Source organism: Otolemur garnettii, unplaced genomic scaffold (genome assembly GCF_000181295.1).
Source record: "Otolemur garnettii isolate 467f Iridium unplaced genomic scaffold, OtoGar3 scaffold00239, whole genome shotgun sequence".
NCBI classification, from domain to species: Eukaryota; Metazoa; Chordata; class Mammalia; order Primates; family Galagidae; genus Otolemur; species Otolemur garnettii.
In genome coordinates, this window is record NW_003852634.1 from 1,723,975 (window position 1) to 1,742,427 (window position 18,453).

An 18,453-nucleotide genomic window follows, 5' to 3' on the forward strand; every position below is an offset into this window, starting at 1 on the left:
GCTACTTGAGAGGCTGAAGCAAAAGAATCACTTAATCCCAGGAGTCTGAGGTTGCTGTGAGCTATGATGCCATGGCACTCTACCAAGGGTGACAAATTGAGACTGTCTGAAAAAAAAATGCTGGCCTGGGCCTATGGCTCAAAGGAGTAGGGCACCAGCCCCATATACTGGAGATGGTGGGTTCAAACCCAGCCCCAGCCAAAAACTGCCAAAAAGAAAAATGTTCATCATCCCTAATCATGAGAGAAGTATAAATCAAAAACCTCTCTGAGATATAACATAACCTCAGTGAGATTATCTCAGTGCACAAAATCCCAAATGTGGCATGGATGTTGAGAGAAGAGAACACTTTTGCACTTCTAGTGGGATTGCAAACTAATACAACATGTATTTGATAATTATCAAAGGACTAAAAGTTGACCTTCCATTTGATCCTGCAATTCCATTACTAGGTATCTACCCAGAAGAAAAAAATCATTTTACTGCAAGGACATTTGCACTAAAATGTTCATTGCAGCTTGGGTCACAATTGCCAGGATGTGGAAGAAACCTAAGTCCCTGTCAACCCATGAATGAATTAAAAGATTGTGGTATATGTATACTATGGTCTACTATTCAGCTATCAATAATGATGGAGACTTTACACCTTTTGCATTTAAAATCTTTTCTATTTATTTTGAAACATGTTCTTCTTAGTAACATATCAGAAGAATGGAAAAACAAGTCTCCACTGTACTCAATACTAATATGAAACCAATATATAAATGACTACACACCCATGTGAAAGAGAAATACAAGTATAGTCTAATGAGGGAGAGGAAGGGGGAATTGGGGAGGAGGGAGGGTGATGGGTGGGATCTCATCTAATGTGTACCATGTGAGGATGTTCAACACAAACCCTGGGTGAAGAACTCAACTACAACTTGACTTTTACCCTAGAAATGAAATTGTACCCTCATATTCATATGAAATTTTTTTTAAAAAAGAAAGATTTGGAGTAATGTAAAGAAGAGACAGAGAGAGTGACCCCTGGACTGACCAAAGACTGCATGTGAGTGCATCCCACTGCCATTGCCAACATGCCCTAGAGAAAAGTTGGAGGGAGTGCTACAGAAGATAAAGTCAAGGCAAAATATGAACCACAGAGAAGATCCACAAGATTGTCCACTAAGCCTGCTCTTCCATAATCAGAGTCCAAGCCTAAGAAGGCCCCTACAAAGAAGCGAGAGAAGGTACCCAAAGGGAAAAAAGGAAAAGATTCTGGCAAGGCGTGGAATAAACCTGCAGAAAATGAAGATGCCAAAACAGACCAGGCACAGAAAGCTGAAGGTGCTAGAGATGCGAAGGGAAGTGTGTGCATTTTTTTTTAATTGGGACAGTCTCAAACTGTCACCTTGGGTAGAGTGCCATGGCATCATGGGTTAGAGAAACCTCCAACTCTTGGGCTCAAGCAATCTTCTTGTCTTAGATTTTCTATTTTTATTAGACAGGATCTCGCTTTTGCTCAGGCTGGCCCCAAACTTGTTGTTAAACAATATGCTAAATGTGAAATGTCAACCCTCAGTGTAAACTTTCCCTGTTCAAAACATGAAATGAAGACTTCTACCCACCTTGGCCTCCCAGAGTGCTAGGATTACAGGTGTGAGCCACCATGCCTGGCCAAGTGTATGCATTTTTGGTAACTGTGTACTTCTGGTGACTGTACAATTTTAGATACTATTCTTTATCAAGTTTTATAAAAATGAAGAATTTTGTTTTACTTTTTTTTTAAGCTATGTTGTTAGCACACAGAACACTTCATTGTTTTGGGGGTAAAAGGAATATGTCACTAACAGAATGTCTCCAAAACTAGATTGATATGAGGGAAAACGTCTCCCCCCTCTAGTTTTGAGAGATTTTGTCTTGGCTCCCAAGAGGAAGGATTGATTCCCTTATGTTGACACACAGCCACCTTGGTGCTAATGCCTTGTGGTATGGAAAAAAAAAACTAATTTGTTTTTATGTCCTATTCTCCCTCTGCCTTCATCATAGTTTTAACTCCCTTAAACCTAGTCACCTCTTGGGACCTGACTGTTAATAACTGGTTTGAATGTCAAGGAATCTGGACTTTTTCAATAATACCACTGCAATGGCATCCCTCAAAAGAACAGTGGTTCCATTTGTAGATTGTTGGATTTTCAGAGAAATTCTGCCATTTTCATTTCATTTCCTGAAAGTCCAGGTTTGGCTTGTGAAAAGTTGTTAAACTATATGCTAAATGTAAAATGTCAACCCTCAGTGTAAACTTTCCCTGTTCAAAACATGAAATGAAGACTTCTGTGGGTTTTATAGTGGCTTTCTAATTTTTGATGGACCATTGAAGAAGGGAGTTTAAAAGTTGTTGTATGCTGTTAATGATTGTCTGCCCATGTGCTGCCTGAAATACCATGATTGTTTATGAAAAGTATCTTCAATAAATCTGGATAGGGTTTGGTTTGGAAAAAAAAAAAAACAAAAAAGAAAAAAGTAAGCTGTCAGGCCATGAAAAGACATGAAAGAATCTTAAGTGCATAATACTAAGTGAAAGAAGCCAATCTCAAAAGGCTATATACTGTGTGATTCCAACTATATGTTATTCCGGACAAGGTAAAAGTATGGGGATAGTAAAAGGATAAGTCATCACCAGGGGGTTTGAGGGGGAGGGAAAGATAAATAAGTAGAGTACAGGTGATTTTAGGGTAGTAAAACTATTCTGTTGATACTGTAATGGTTGACACATGTCATTATACATTTGTCCAAACTTATAGAATATACAACACCCAGAGTCAACATACGTAAACTATGGACTTTGGGTGATAATGATGTGTCAATGTAGGTTCATCAATTACAACAAATGTATCACTATGGTGTAGGACAGTGGTTCTCAACCTTCCTAATGCTGCAACTCTTTAATACAGTTCCTATGGGTTGCGACCCACAGGTTGAGAACCACTTGTGTAGGATGTTAAAAACCTTTCCTATCCTTTGTTAGAACTTGTCTGACATAATGATTTTTCCTATTCTGTTGGAAGATATCCAACATGGTTTTTTTTTTTTTTTTGGTTGCATTCTATATAGACCTCAATTTGTTTGTGAATTGCATAAACTGAAAATACACATAACAGTTAGTTTCTAATGGTTAAGCTTCTAGGAAGGATTTTCCAAGTGATATGAAAAAGAAGATACTTCAAGAATATTAATTATGTGTCTATCAATGTGATTTGAAAATGATGTGCCTCTCATTCCATGACAAGAGGTTAGTGACAATGCTAAGTACATTCTATGGCCCTTGAACACAGTTGATCACTGGTTATAGGAAGAAACAGCTTGTTCAATTTGAAAAACTGACAGTATTTTAGAATACATAAAGTTTATGGGAAGAGTAGACAGAGCTGATCAGTACTGTGGATGTTATGGATTGGAAAAAATTATTCTTCTAGATGACGGAAGTTGCAATTGTGAACAGGTACATCCTTTACTCATTAGATAAGAAGGAGAATGGAGAAAAAGTACAGACACACCTTTCTTACAGGAAAAATTTCATCACTCAGCTTATGAACAATGTGAGGAATAGAAATTTAAGAAAGAAGGAAAGACCATTATCTTCTGACACTGAGGAAAGACTAAATGGGAAGCTCCATTTTATAATGCAAAATGAAAGAAATATATATCAATAAAGTATTGAATGATTTGCAGCAGAAGAAACGATAAAGATGGAAGGGGAGAAGCCATTTTCTACTGTGAGTCAAGCAAGAAGAAGCCTAGACTTCATCCTGGAGATTACTTCAAGAAGTATCACACTAAAGGAAATAAATAAATAAATATAAATAAACAAAAACACTTTAATTATTTTATATAACCTAAAATAGGTAATAAAATTTTCAAGAGAGTTCATATCTATGTTTTTCTCTTTTAAGACTGTCGGACATGGCTTGGCGCCTGTAGCACAGTGGTTACGGCTTTGGCCACAAATACCAGGGCTGGCGGGTTCGAACCCAGCCCAAGCCAGCTAAACAACAACAACTGCAACAAAAAAATAGCCAGGCTTTGTGGCAGGTGCCTGTAGTCTCAACTACTTGGGAGGCTGAGGCAAGAGAATCGATTAAGCTCAAGAGTTTGAGGTGGCTGTGAGCTGTTATGCCACAACACTCTACCAAGGACAGCATGGTGAGACTCTGTCTCAAAAAAAAAATAATAAAAATAAAACTGTAGGATAATTACATGTAATCCACCAACCTCTTTCCTGCTCCAATTAAAAAAGAGCTGAGTAGTATGCAGGTGACAAAAAAATTGGATTAGAAAGGGTGAGAAAAAGCTGTGCATGGGACAGGAGAATGTGGAAAATATCTGTACCTTCTACTCAATTTTGCTGTGAACCTAAGACTTCCCTAAATAATAATCTTTAAAAAAATGTATAGAGATGAGGGAGGGGCTTTCTATGTTGCCCAGACTGGTCTTCAACTTCTGGCCTCAAAAGTCCTGGGTGGGAACCACCATGTCTGGCCAAAAATTGTCTTTAAAAAAAAAAAATAAGCCAAGGGTTTAATAGACACTCCTCCAAAAATGATGTATGAATGGCTGATGAGCACATAAAAAGATGCCTAACATCTTTAGTCATTAAGGAACTGCAAATCAAAACCAAAATGAGATATCACTTCACATCCCACTAGAATAGGTATTTAAAGGATACAAAAAATAGCAAGTATTGGTGAGAAGGTACAACAATTGAAATCCTCATGTGTTGCTGGTAGGAAGATAAAATGGTTCAGCCACTTTGGTAGATCCTTAAAGTGTTAAACATGGAGTTACAACCCAAAAATTCTACTCCTAGGTATATACCTGACAAATAAAAACATACATCTATTTAAAAACTTTTACATGAATGTTTATAATAGCATTATTCATAACAGCCAAAAAGTAGAAATAAACAAAATATCCATGAATTGATGAATGAACAAAATATGGTATAGTGTATACATGTAATGGATATTACTCAGCCATAAAAAGGAATTAGTTACTAATGCATGCTATGACATAGAAGAACCTTGAAAATATTATGCTAAGTCAAAAATATATACATTACATAGTTCTATGAATACAAGATGTCCCAAACACGAATATTTATAGAGATAGAAAGTAGATTAGCATATCCAAGGTCCAGGAAGGAGGATGGGGAGTTTGGGGTGGTGGTGGTTAAAGGATATGGGTTTATTTTAGACAATGTCCTAAAATTGATTGTAGTGATGGTTGTACAATTCTGTGAATTTACTAAAAACATTGAACTGTAAATTTTACATGGGTCAATTCTATGGCAGATGAATTTCTTTTAGTAAGGCTGTTATTTTTAGAAAAGAAAAGGCTTAATAGAACAGAAGATGATTTTTTAGTTAAGCCCTGAAGGATAATCAAATAATCAAGAAGTAGAGAAAGGTATTTTAAGCTGATGGAATAACATAAACAATGGTTTGGTTGCTTGAAATGTGAGTGATGTGGTGAAGGAAGACGGTATGTGTCAGTGGTTTAGGTAGGGGTTGAGTGGAAGAAGGTGAACCTGGGAAAGTCACTGAGGAACTTGAACGGCATGCTCAAGAGTTTAGATTTAATCTCACCGAGTCCACAGGGATTTATGAGTGATTTCTGGTCTGGGGAATGACAAAGTCAGATTTCCATGGAGCATGCCTACAACAATCAGTCTGTATGTAAGACTATATGGAAGGAAGCAAGAATATCTTTTATAAACTGGTAGACTTTTATGCACTATGTACTCTATAAATGTTGTCCCTTGGGGCTTTCTTTCTTTCTTTTTTTTTTTAGAGACGTAGAGTCTCAGTTTGTCACCCTCAGTAGAGTCCTATGGTGTCACAGCTCACAGCAACCTCCAGCTCTTAGGCTTAGGGGATTCTCTTGCCTCAGCCTTTTGAGTAACTGGGACTACAGGCACCTGCCACAATGCCTGGCGTTGTTGCAGTTTGGCTAGGTCCAGGTTTGAACCTACCACCCTTGGTATATGGTGCCAGCACCCTACTGAGCCACAGGCACTGCCCCCTGCCCCTGGGGCTTTCTTAATTGTCTTCTCTGAGGTGCCTCACACAGGGCTTTGACTATATATACTAGGATTTCATTTTTGGAAAATTAAACGTGCACAGCCTTCAAGCTCCAAAACAAATTACCTACAGGTGGCATTTCTGTTTCTGAGACATACTTTGGGTGCAAGTTCCAGAAGCCTACCAGGTAACCTTCAAACTCCAAATGTGGCCTAAAATCCAGATTATGGGTCTTGATATATATTCTGCATGTTTCTTACCCTTCCTGATATTAACTTTGGTTACTTTCTTTGTTTTAAAAGCTCCCCTTTCACACTTAGCCTCCAATTCCTAGCTCTACAATTAACCCACTGTGTGGTCTAGGTCAAGTTTGTTACTCTTCCAGGTCTTGGTTTCTTTGTCTGTATCATGAAGAATTCTAAGAGTTCTCTAAGGTTCCTTATCACTTTGCAGCTTAGCTTTCTTTAGATGGAGCTAAGCCTTACTGGGCAGAAGACGCACAGAAAGATGAAGAAAGGAAGGAAGGTGGAGGAGAAGAGCAGGCCCTTAAAGGACCTTATACCTCACTCTCTGGATGAGAGCCATCTGGCCACCCCTAGCTTGGCTTGGTAAGGGGCTGTCCCCAAACCAAACATGCTCACCTTAATCTGGCCTCTGACCCTGGGAGTTTCTACTTTTAAATCCAAAATGCACTTCATATTTCCCACTGTTTTCTGTGTCTCCTGAATCTAAGGAAAACATATTGTCTCAGAAAGCATATCATTTTGAGTAAGAGAGAAATCAATGGGAGGCATGTCATTCATTAACAAAAACAACTAGAAAACAAAAAGGGTATTAGAACTTGGGCCTGACTGAACTATAGTGAAGATCCTTGCCAGGGACCTTTTTATCTGCCTTTAAAACTTTCCTGGGTTCCTATTCATATTTTGCACAGGCTCTATTACTGGAGAGAAATGACCCAGAAAAGAAAGCCTACCACTTCCACCAAGGAGCCAGGTTTGGAGGCAGCAATTGAGGTGGAGTTGGCAAAGGGAGCAGGAGTTTCCTGGGGCACTCCCAGGGCTGATGGGAGCATGACTATCTACTTCAGTAATTTTTTTTTTTTTTTTGTAGAGACAGAGTCTTACTCCATCACCCGCGGTAGAGTGCCGTGGCGTCACACAGCTCATAGCAACCTCCAACTCCTGGGCTTAGGCGATTCTCTTGCCTCAGTCTCCCGAGTAGCCAGAACTACAGGTGCCCACCACAATGTCTGGCTATTTTTTTGTTGCAGTTTGGCTGGTGCCGGGTTTGAACCCGCCACCCTCAGTATATGGGGCCGTGGCTCTACTCACTGAGCCACAGGTGCTGCCCTACTTCAGCAACTTCTAAGAGGAGTAGCATGTAGTAAAGCAGGAGTGGAGGAAGGGAGAAAAGGCTTTGGGTGAATCCAAAATACTCAGAAAAGTTCTAGGTTGACCTAAGGTGGCATGTAGCACAAGTTTACTAAATTGCAAAAGTTTCTGTTTGGCTATTACACTCATCTTTTATTCATTAGAAATTCTGACTGGCATTATGCCTTTGGATAGTAAGGTGAGGACATATATCATCATGTAATCAATGTATGTATTGCTAAACAATCTTGCAAAAATACTTGACTCAGGAGGGGAAACATTTTGAAGGGTGAAAAATTTGAGAACTACTGACAGGACTCAAACATTTCATCTCATTCATGAGGAAACTGAGACTCAAGAAGGAGAAGCAACTTGCCTGATGTCACATAGTGAGTAGTCCTATCAGACCTGAACCCAGGCCCCTTAACCATTAGCCAGAACCCTTTTTCCTCTAATTCACTCTACTCCAGGATTGCCTGTTCCCCTACAATAAAGTGGGTACTCTGGAAAAGTTTGTTTAATTGAACAAAACCCATCAGTTTTGCCAGGAAAGTGTCTAGCTTGATTGGTTCCATAGTTATAATGTGATCTGAGTTGGGAGAACAGAACTTGGACTTAAATGTCTAAAATCCTCCTATAACCATGTCACTAAACATTGAGTATGATGACAAAGGCACAGGGTTCAAATAATGCTAAACCCATGGCAACCCTAACTTAGACTAAGACAATGTCATGGCCTCAACCCAAAACACAGGTTCCAGAGCTCTTGGATCCCTCTTACCAGGTAAGTGTTGCATTGTGATCATAATGTCACTGAATCGGTACTAAGAGTAGCTGTGGCAGGGGTGAAGCTTATTCAATAAATTCAGGGAAGGGCAACTTTATTTTTACCAGGCACAAGAAAGTAATTGCTCTGTGGCAGGGAGAGGCACAGAGGAAATCTCTTGAAGAAGCATGGGTTTATAGCCAACTTCAGATAAAAGACTGTTGGTACTCCCGATCTGTGAGTTCTTCATCTGTGGATTCAACCAACTGTAGATGAAAATTTTTGAGAAAAAAATGGATGGATGTATCTATACTGAACATGTACAGATGTTTTTCTTGTCATTACTCCTTAAGCAATATAGTGTAACAACTACAGTGGGATTTGCATAGTTGATTGCCTTCCTACATTGACCACTTCCTTAAGTTGACCTAATTTTCATAGACCAGATGTGCATGATATGTACATATCAGTACAGTAGGCCCAGTTCCTAGTTTCTTTTGTTGACTACCTCTGTACATTGACCAGTTTGTTACAGTCCCTTGGGTGGTCTACTCACAGAGGTTCTACTGTACTTTAAATCATCTCTAGATTATTTATAATAGCTGATTAATGTAAATGCTATGCAGATACAGTAGATCTGAAACTTAACCACCCAAGGGTTTATAACAAACTGGTCAACATACAGAGGTTGTCAACATAAGGAAGTAGACCTATTATACTGATATGTACATGTGGTACATGTCTGGTCTATGAAAATTTGGTCAACTTTGTAGGGAGATGGTCAACTATGGAGGTTTTGACTGTATATGGGAAGATGTACAGTTTATATGGAAATACTATACCATTTTATATAAGGAACTTCTGCATATGTGGATTTTTGTATCTGAAGGGGTCTTGAAACTAATCTCCAACAGATACCAATAGATGGATGCACATCCAGGTGAGAGGAATAGTGATGGGGGTAGAGAATGCTGTACTCTGATCAGCTATTTGTCTTTTATAGCTTTTTAGAAGCTGGGTTTAGAAAAAGCTTGTAAAGACAATACTAGTAAAAAAATAATAATAATAATTCACACCAGCCACAAGAATCACGGCTTTGAAGCATTGGTGGGAGATTATGGAGTCTGAATCCACCGCCCATCCGGACTCCTAAAACCCTGGGAGGCCTTGGATGCAACCTGCCCCCTTCTTCATAGGCTTTCCCCAAGAATGGTGCTGCCTGCTGAGTTTTCAGCTTTCTTAGTTCCCTTCTCTTCTCTCTTTGGAAGTGGTGTTCACCAGCCCTCTCCCACCAGATAAGGACATCTTGTTCTTCCTGATATAGGAGAGCAAAACAGTTCACATTCCCCTGGGGCTGGGAGGACCAGAAAGGGGAAGTTCTGATGTTTATGAGCCAGCCAATCAGCAGCCTAGGAGCCCCAGGGGCTCCTAATCCTCATATCCTCCACCACCTCCTCCCTCTGGCCCCTCCCCATCTTTATCCTGCTCCCTCACACAGCCATTCAACTACTTTGTTCATTACTCAGAGACCAGCAAGCAAAGGATATCCCACTTCCCTGGAATTATCTCCCCAATATGGGGGTTGGCTGAGGAAGAAAATTGCAGTGTGCTTCTCACTGGGCCTCTCTCCAACCCTCTCCAGCCCTTTCCTGCCTCTCAGTGGGGATTGCCCTTGTTCACAAATGTTGTCTCCAACCTAGAAAATGGGCTGAGCACCACCCCCAGCCTTTGTGACAGCCCACAAAAGTGAATTATTGTTCAAGATGAACTTGAGGCCTAGGGGAAGAGTGCAAAGTGTGGGCAAAGGCAGCAAGAATCTGGGATTACAGCAGCTGACAAGGCCAATGCTTTCGAAAGGCTTCTACTTTTACCTTTTTCTGCAGTAGTTCATTCCCAAGGACATGTGCAGGGACTCTGGAGTCTAGGGCAAAGTTTCTGTGTTTTTATCCTCCATTCCAGGGGGACCCTACTTTAACTTGTAAATAACCCAAATATTCATCAACAGGTAAATATATAAAACAAACTGTGATATGGCAACACAATGGAATACTCCTTAGCAATACAAAAGAACAAAATATTGATATATACCTTATTCTGACTCTCAAAATAATAATGCTGAGTGAAAGAATCTCTAGACAAAGAGTAAATCCTATATAATTCTGAGAGAGGATACCTTGGGAAGGGTGAGGTCTAGGAGAACAGAGTTCTTCTCAAGAAGACCCCAAGGATACACCTGCAGGGTCCTCTCCATGGTGACTTAGCTCTTAGGAATTTGCATATTTAACTTCCTGGGACCAGGAAATTTCCACTTCATCCCAAACCAGATCCCCTTATTTCTGTGAAAGCCTGTAGTTCTGTGGGGGTTGGAACAGCTCCTCCTGATTGATTCAAACTGACCAATGAGAAAGATACCTGTGGTTTGGAACTTTTTGAATAGAGATAAGTAGGGAAAGACCACGCCAGTTAGAGAGTGTGGCCATTTTGAATTCTTCTATGCCATAAGTTCAGCGGGCTGAAGTAAAGCCTTTTTCCTCTTAAATATGGTGTTTGGGTGCTCTTTATCTCCATTGGGCTTTCTCTATTTCTGCCACCATTACAGAAGCTTTTATACCCAAACTAAATGCTTAGTTTTCCAGATGCACTTGCATCTGAAGTTAGAAAGTTAAAACCTCTCTAAATCCATGGAACCCTCTTTTCTTTCTGAGAGGTTTAGGGATGGAGTCCTGCCAGAGTTTACAAGAAGGAGAAGAGGCCAGTCCAGGGATGAAGGATAGGATTTATTTTTAAGGAGCAGAATGGAGTCTGACCAGAAGTCAGCTCAGCTCACACAGTTTCAAGGGACTTTTATTAGTGTAGTTGGAATGTGGGAGGGGGTTATGAGAGGTGACAGAAGTTATCTTTCCTACAGAGTGAAAGACGCTGTGTCTGAGACTGATTTTAGAATTACTGTCCTTCTACAAAAGGTGTTAATCTTGCACGAAGCCCTTATTTCTAGTGCCAGCCAGCACTAAGGTAGGAAATCCTGATGCTTCTCAGAAACACCAGCCTTAAAGCATTTCAGAGGAATAGGGAGGGGGTTGCTGTGACCATGCCATTTGATCTCTGACCTGCTCTCCTTATCACTAGCTGTCTTCCCAGGATGGCTACACTCTTGTCAGGGTCATCAGAATTTACAAGAGTATGGGAAGGGGATTGCTATAATCATGCAATTTGGTGGCTGGCCTGCTTTCTTTCTCTGCTTGTCTCCCAAATAGCTGTACTTCTGTCAGTTCTGAAGATTTCTTTCCCACACTTTCAAATTACAATATTACACTGGAGAGCATTGTATAAATTATATAAAAGCAGACATGTTCTGGTGTGATGAAGGTATTTGTCAGCCTATTGGAATATCCACTGAGTTTTTTTCTCATTTATTTTTTCCCTACCCATCCTCTCCCTTTGCAGTAGTGCCTGGAGAATTCTGAATAATCTCTAGAGTTATGCAGATATCATCTTTCCCAGGATTGCTATGATCTCACTATCCTAAAAGGTCTAACTCCTCATTTTATAGGTGGGTAAACTGACCCACAAAGAGATGAAGGGATCTTCACTTGGTCTCACAAGACACAAGTAGATGTTGGTGGTCCAAGAGTTTTGGGCATCCCAAACCAGATCCCCTTATTGAGCCTGTGGGTGGTATTTCTGAAAAGCTTTTATTTTGATGTGATTTTTGCTTCAGTTTCCTCACAGATGTCTTGAGCCTCTAATGAATTCCTGCTACAGTAGTCTTAAGCACAACTACTTTTATTCCCCGGCTCAGTCCTGTTCTTCTTTGTTTATGGCCTTCCAGGTCTGTGCATCTTTTCTCTTCTTTCTGGAGAAACATATTCTACAGGGATCTACAGCAGGCTCAGCAGAGAAGTTGTACATGCTGGGATAAAAACACCAAAACAGAACCAAAAGCTCTGAGTAAAACACTAGCAGTCAGGAGGCTACCTAGGAAGCAAATACCTTAGACCCACCTCAAATAAAGAAAGCCTCAAGACCTCAAAGGATCTGAGAACCAGAAAGCACAAACAACTTGATTCATAGTCATTCTCTGGATACCTGGAAGGGCTCCACCTTAATTCAAAGGGGCATCTCAGGACCCTCTTAAAAGACAATAGGTCAACAGAGGTGGGGTTTCCACTCTTGAAGGGAAGAGGAGGCAGGAAAGAGAGTGTTTGGGGGAAGGGAGGAGGAGAGGTAGCTATTAAAGGAGCTGGCCTGGCCTGGACTGAAAGCCTCAGGAGGAGGAGGAAGAGAGAGTGGAGGCCACTGGAGGGGACAGGGCTAGCTTTAGGGGAGTCCATTTTGGACAAAGCATCCTGGCCTCTCCAGATAGGGCAGGAGATAAGATTAAGCCTAAATCCCTCCTCAGAGGGGATGTAAATGATTAAGTTTCAAATTTATGGGATGTTTCTGTCAACACAAAGCTAAGAGCTAGAATGCCCTTTCAGTCTTACAATTTCTTTAATTTGGTAATGATACCAGATCCACAGATCCTCTGTTCTTTACATTTGTATTTTTCATTTAGTATCAGACTCATCCCAGGCAAAGAAGCAAGGCAAAGAAGACCATAATTCCAGAAGAGTCTTCTTGCAAAAGTAGGTCACCATGTGTGTTGCCTAGCACTGCATGTGAGGGAAGTGCCAAGCAAAGCTGGAAACAAGTTACATAGAGATGTCTCACTTTCACACACACTCTCCCTCTCCTTCTATCTTTCTCTCCCACTCTCCATCTCCCCAAATCTTTTTTCATATACATGCAAGTGCGCTTTCACACACACTCACTCTTTCTCCATCACACTGTTGTCTTTTTAGAAGAACCTGAACACTTCAAATTCTGAAGAATGGAACTGAAGAAACAGAGAAAAGTGGCAGTCACATAAAAAGAAAAAGCTGAAGGAAGGTCATAGACAATATAGGGATTTGTCTAATAGTTTGTCCACTTTGACAAACTGCAGCTAGATTTCTCTGACTCTCAGTTCCAAATGGAAAACAGGAGGAAATGAGTGCTTCTTAGGCAATACTACAATTAAAAAAAGATCTTCTTCCATAAGACGTTAACTTGGAGCATTAAAAAAAGAGAGAAACTTATTTGTCTGAGATATCGATATGAAGTAAAGTAGGGCAATAAATTTGGATCATTCATAAAATATCTCCAAATCTTAGGGATACTTCTCCAATGGTTAGAAATGTGATGTTTTCTAGAGATGCTCTAAGACTTCTCATTACACAAGACCCTAAATACAAGTCCAGACTCCAGGCCAGTACATTTGATTTCACTTACAATGGTCAAAATTTGTGCTAGTCTGGGAACTCAGAGAAGCTGACAATAAAATTAGAGTAAATGTGCAAAGATTTATTAAGGGAAATTAGAACAGACTACGAAGAGACTGGGGAAGGCTAGGAGACCTATGAGACTGGGATGTAAGTCTGACTCTGAGTGAAGGATAATGGGAGGATGTTTGGGTAGACGCTTCCTAGTTTGCCCTCCACTCTAAGAAAGGCTTGGCAAGGCCATCAGGAATTCACAAAGCCCAGGTCAGTCAGCAGTCAAAAGAATTCCATGCCTCCCAAGAATGGGTCTATCTTATTTTTATCTCTTTTTTTTTAAATGATAACTATGTACATTAATACAATTCTGGGGTACAGTGTGGTGTTTTCATATACAACTTGAAGTATTTTCATCAAACTGGTTAACATAGCCTTCATGTCATTTTCTTAGTTATTGTGTTAAGACAATAATATTCTGAGTTCGATCGGTAGCGGGAGCGGAGAGCGGACCCCAGAGAGTCCTGAGCAGCCCCACCGCCGCCGCCGGCCTAGTTACCATCACACATTGGGAGGAGCCGTAGCTGCCGCAGCCGGCCCCAGTCACCATCACCGCAACCAGGAGCAGCGAGGCCGAGACCCAACAGCCGCCCGCCGCCCCCGCCCTCAGCGCTGCAGACACCAAGCCCGGCACTACCGGCAGCGGCGCAAGGAGCGGTGGCCCGGGGCGGCCTCACATCGGCGGCGCCTGCCGGCGGGGACAAGAAGGTCATCGCAAGGAAGGTTTGGGGAACAGTAAAATGGTTCAATGTAAGAAACGGATATGGTTTCATCAACAGGAATGACACCAAGGAAGATGTATTTGTACATCAGACTGCCATAAAGAAGAATAACCCCAGGAAGTACCTTCGCAGTGTAGGAGATGGAGAGACTGTGGAGTTTGATGTTGTTGAAGAAGAAAAGGGTGCGGAAGCAGCAAATGTTACAGGCCCTGGTGGAATTCCAGTTCAAGGCAGTAAATATGCAGCAGACCGTAACCATTATAGGCGCTATCCACGTCGCAGGGGTCCTCCACGCAATTACCAGCAGAATTACCAGAATAGTGAGAGCGGGGAAAAGAACGAGGGATCGGAGAGTGCTCCTGAAGGCCAGGCCCAACAACACCGGCCCTACCGCAGGCGAAGGTTCCCACCTTACTACATGAGGAGACCCTATGGGCGTCGACCACAGTATTCCAACCCTCCTGTGCAGGGAGAAGTGATGGGGGGTGCTGACAACCAGGGTGCAGGAGAACAAGGTATACCAGTAAGACAGAATATGTATCGGGGTTATAGACCACGATTCTGCAGGGGCCCTCCTTGCCAAAGACAGCCCAGAGAGGACGGCAATGAAGAGGATAAAGAGAATCAAGGAGATGAGACCCAAGGTCAGCAGCCGCCTCAACGTCGTACCGTCGCAACTTCAATTACCGACGTAGACGCCCAGAAAACCCTAAACCACAAGATGGCAAAGAGACAAAAGCAGCCGATCCACCAGCTGAGAATTCGTCCGCTCCCGAGGCTGAGCAGGGCGGGGCTGAGTAAATGCCGGCTTACCATCTCTACCATCATCCGGTTTAGTCATCCAACAAGAAGAAATGAATATGAAATTCCAGCAATAAGAAATGAACAAAAGATTGGAGCTGAAGACCTTAAGTGCTTGCTTTTTGCCCGTTGACCAGATAACTAGAACTATCTGCATTATCTATGCAGCATGGGGTTTTTATTATTTTTACCTAAAGAAGTCTTTTTTGGTAATAACAAACCTGTTTTTTTTAAAAGCCTGGTTTTGGGTGGTGCCTGTGGCTCAGAGGAGTAGGGCACCAGCCCATATATGAGAGGTGGTGGGTTCAAACCTGGCCCTGGCCAAAAACTACAAAAAAATAAAAAAAACAAAAAATGTATACTCCCCTTTTAAAAGCCTGGTTTTTCTCAATACACCTTTAAAGGTTTTTAAATTGTTTCATATCTGGTCAAGTTGAGATTTTTAAGAACTTAATTTTTAATTAGTAATAAAAGTTTACAACTTGATTTTTTCAAAAAAGTCAACAAACTGCAAGCACCTGTTAATAAAGGTCTTAAATAATTTAAAAAAAAAAGACAATAATATTCTACTCTTAGAAAGATTCACTTGTACCCTTGTAAGATAAACCATAGAAGTGATCCCTCCAATCATCCTCCCTCCACCCATTCCCCCCTCCCTTCTCCCTCCCCACTCCCCGTATACTTAGGCTGTTATAAGATTATAGATTTCATATGAAAGCTATAAATTAATTTCATAATAGGGCTTAGTATCTTTGCTGTGTAGCAAGAGTGACCTCAATGCAAATGCTGGGACAGATTTCAAAGTGCTGCAGCCAAGGCTTTGGTCAGTATGCTCCCTGAAGTTGGAGGTCTTCAAGGTGCATCCTCACGGATGCCAAAGAATTCTACCTACAGTACCCTTTCTTTGATTAGCTGTAGCTGCTTTCCCCATACCCACAAGCCTAACTGGGGCTCTCAGTCTTTAGAGACAAAAGAGGACCAGGATTGATAAGCCTCTCTCAGAAGCATTAACATCAAACCCACTTTGAGGTTTGGCTCTTTCCCTCCATGGCCCTGTCATCCCAGTGCTTACTTTGCTGCATGCTAATGTGCTCATATTACCCACACTAGTTGTAATCAAAGCCGTTCAACTCTAATAGCTCCAGGTACTCTGAATGCATACACCCTTACCTGCTCCGGACACTCCTTGTACTTTCTATCTTCCTGATCAACTCAGTCAGAGAATATAGAACAAAATAGAGAACGGCCAAAAAGGTGGGTTGGGAGTTGAAGGCAGTGTCTATTACAACAGTTTTCTTCCAACAATGGGTGTGATGATTGGGACTGGGATAGAGAAAGTTTAGGAAACTAACATTTGTTGCCCCCCTTTTATATACTTAATTTATTTTACTCCACACAGCTGCAATGATAGGTAGTAGTGTACCTGCTCCATAGATGAGAAAATTAAGAATGCATGTAAAATACTTGTTGACAGTCACACAGGTCTAAGTGACAGAATCACTTAAATTTACAGGGAGCCAGAACTCTGGTATTGGTGGGGACTCAAATTTTGCCCTTCAGTGACTGTTTCCTCCTAAAAACCCTGGGGACTGGTAAGGGTTCAGTTCCCTCTGCAAGCTGTTCCCACTGGAGGCGACCACTTCTGAGCCTTTTCTAAGGTGACCAGATGTCCCACTTTTGACCGGACAGTCCTGATTTTTAACAATTTGTCCTGCATCCCTCAGTGTTTAAAAAAGTCCCAATTTTTGGAAAGAATGCACAACAAGCTAGGGAATGGCAGGAGAATGGGAAGGGAATGTATGGTTTTCGGCTGCCATGTGGCTATTTCACCAGGATATGAGTTTTATATTATTTTTGTTAATTTTATAATGTTAAACTTTAATAATAACAAATAATTATTGAGAACTGATTATCAAGAACTGCTTATCAAAGTTCGCATTGTTGATCAGTTGTTAGAATTCGACCACCATTGTTTGGACTTAATGAACAATGGCATTTTTTGGCATTGGCAACAACAAAAATATTTTGTAACTGTCTCTCAGACGATACACATCGTACTGCATGCTAGTGCTAAACAAGTGATGTCAACAAATCAGCTATTCAGATAACTTAGGTAAGCAATTTATTTATTTCATGAATTTAGCAGACAGCACTCATATTATTTATATTTTATAGTGGCGGCAAAAAGTCTATCGCAGGCCTTGAAAGTGACATTTATGACTTATGAGGTATCATTATTAAAAAAATATTTTGATAAGGAAAAGGTTAAATCTTGGGCATCAGCAAAAATCACAATAGAGAACAAATGGTTAGAAATATTTCATCATTTTGAAATAAACCATGTTCCATACAATGATGCACTAAAAATTGTGGGATATGCGTTATCCTTACCAGGAACTAATGCTGTGACTAAACACGTTTTTTTCTACAGTAGATAAAGTGTGGACATCAGAAAAATCACAATTAAGAGTTGAGACTTTGAAAGCCATTTTATGTGTGAAATATAATTTAACAAATTCTTGTGAAAAATTTCATGACCTTTTAAACAACGATAGCAATCTACTAAAAAAAATTCACTCATGAGAAATATGCCAAAGAATAAAATAATACTATACATAATTTTTAAATGTATTATATTTGTAAACTATACTTAGGTTGAAATTAAAAAAATATATTACAATACTATTTTTGCGTTCTATGAAAATTTTTGTTGTTGCTCCATATAGACCAAATTTTTAATTAAGAACTCCCCTTCCCCCGCCCCCTGTTAGTGGTGTCCCACTTTACCAATGTTAAAATCTGGTCACCTTAGCCTTTCCATCTGTTGACTTCCATGACTTTAACCCAACTCCAGATCTTACAGGGCCACTGCCTCTGCCTCTTCTTCCCTGGATAACTCTCAGCTTCTAGCCTTGATAGGAAGCAGGGAAAACTTTTCTTTAAGGCCAGGTCAGGGTGCAGTTACAGATGGAGGTCAGAGCAGAGGTTTATAACTGGCTTATAGAGATCCAGGAAGGGCAAAGATGAGCCAGCAGAGCTTTCTGAGCACTCTAGTCCACCCACCACTCACTGTGCTGAACAGAATAAGCTCTTCTCCCACAACACTGGCCAAAAGAGATTTCTTTATTTCTCTAGCTTTGATTTTATGTTTAAAAAGCTTACAGAACACAAGTCCCAATTTAACAAGCAAATTTCTGGTGACTGAGACATAGGTAAAGGGAGGTAGAGGAAGGAGCAGAAATCTAACCAAGGGAGGGCATCAACAGACTACTTACAATTGCAATAGCATCAGTGATCATAAAATACTTAGGGATAAATTTAACCAAGGAGGTGAAAGACCTTTACACTTGAATCTATAAGATATTGGTGAAAGAA

General features: G+C 40.7%; 1 protein-coding gene and 2 pseudogenes across 2 annotated transcripts in view; 2 read left to right on the plus strand and 1 right to left on the minus strand.

Moving 5' to 3' along the window:
* The window catches only part of SLC16A2 (solute carrier family 16 member 2), a 143,606-nt gene that overhangs the window by 87,844 nt on the left and 37,309 nt on the right, over positions 1-18,453 (minus strand). The window lies entirely within an intron of this gene.
* On the plus strand, positions 1,080-1,370 carry LOC111722362 (annotated as a pseudogene).
* On the plus strand, positions 11,549-15,121 carry LOC105888253 (annotated as a pseudogene). Its single transcript, XR_002771188.1, has 2 exons — positions 11,549-11,567; positions 13,991-15,121. The product of XR_002771188.1 is annotated as a nuclease-sensitive element-binding protein 1 pseudogene (transcript).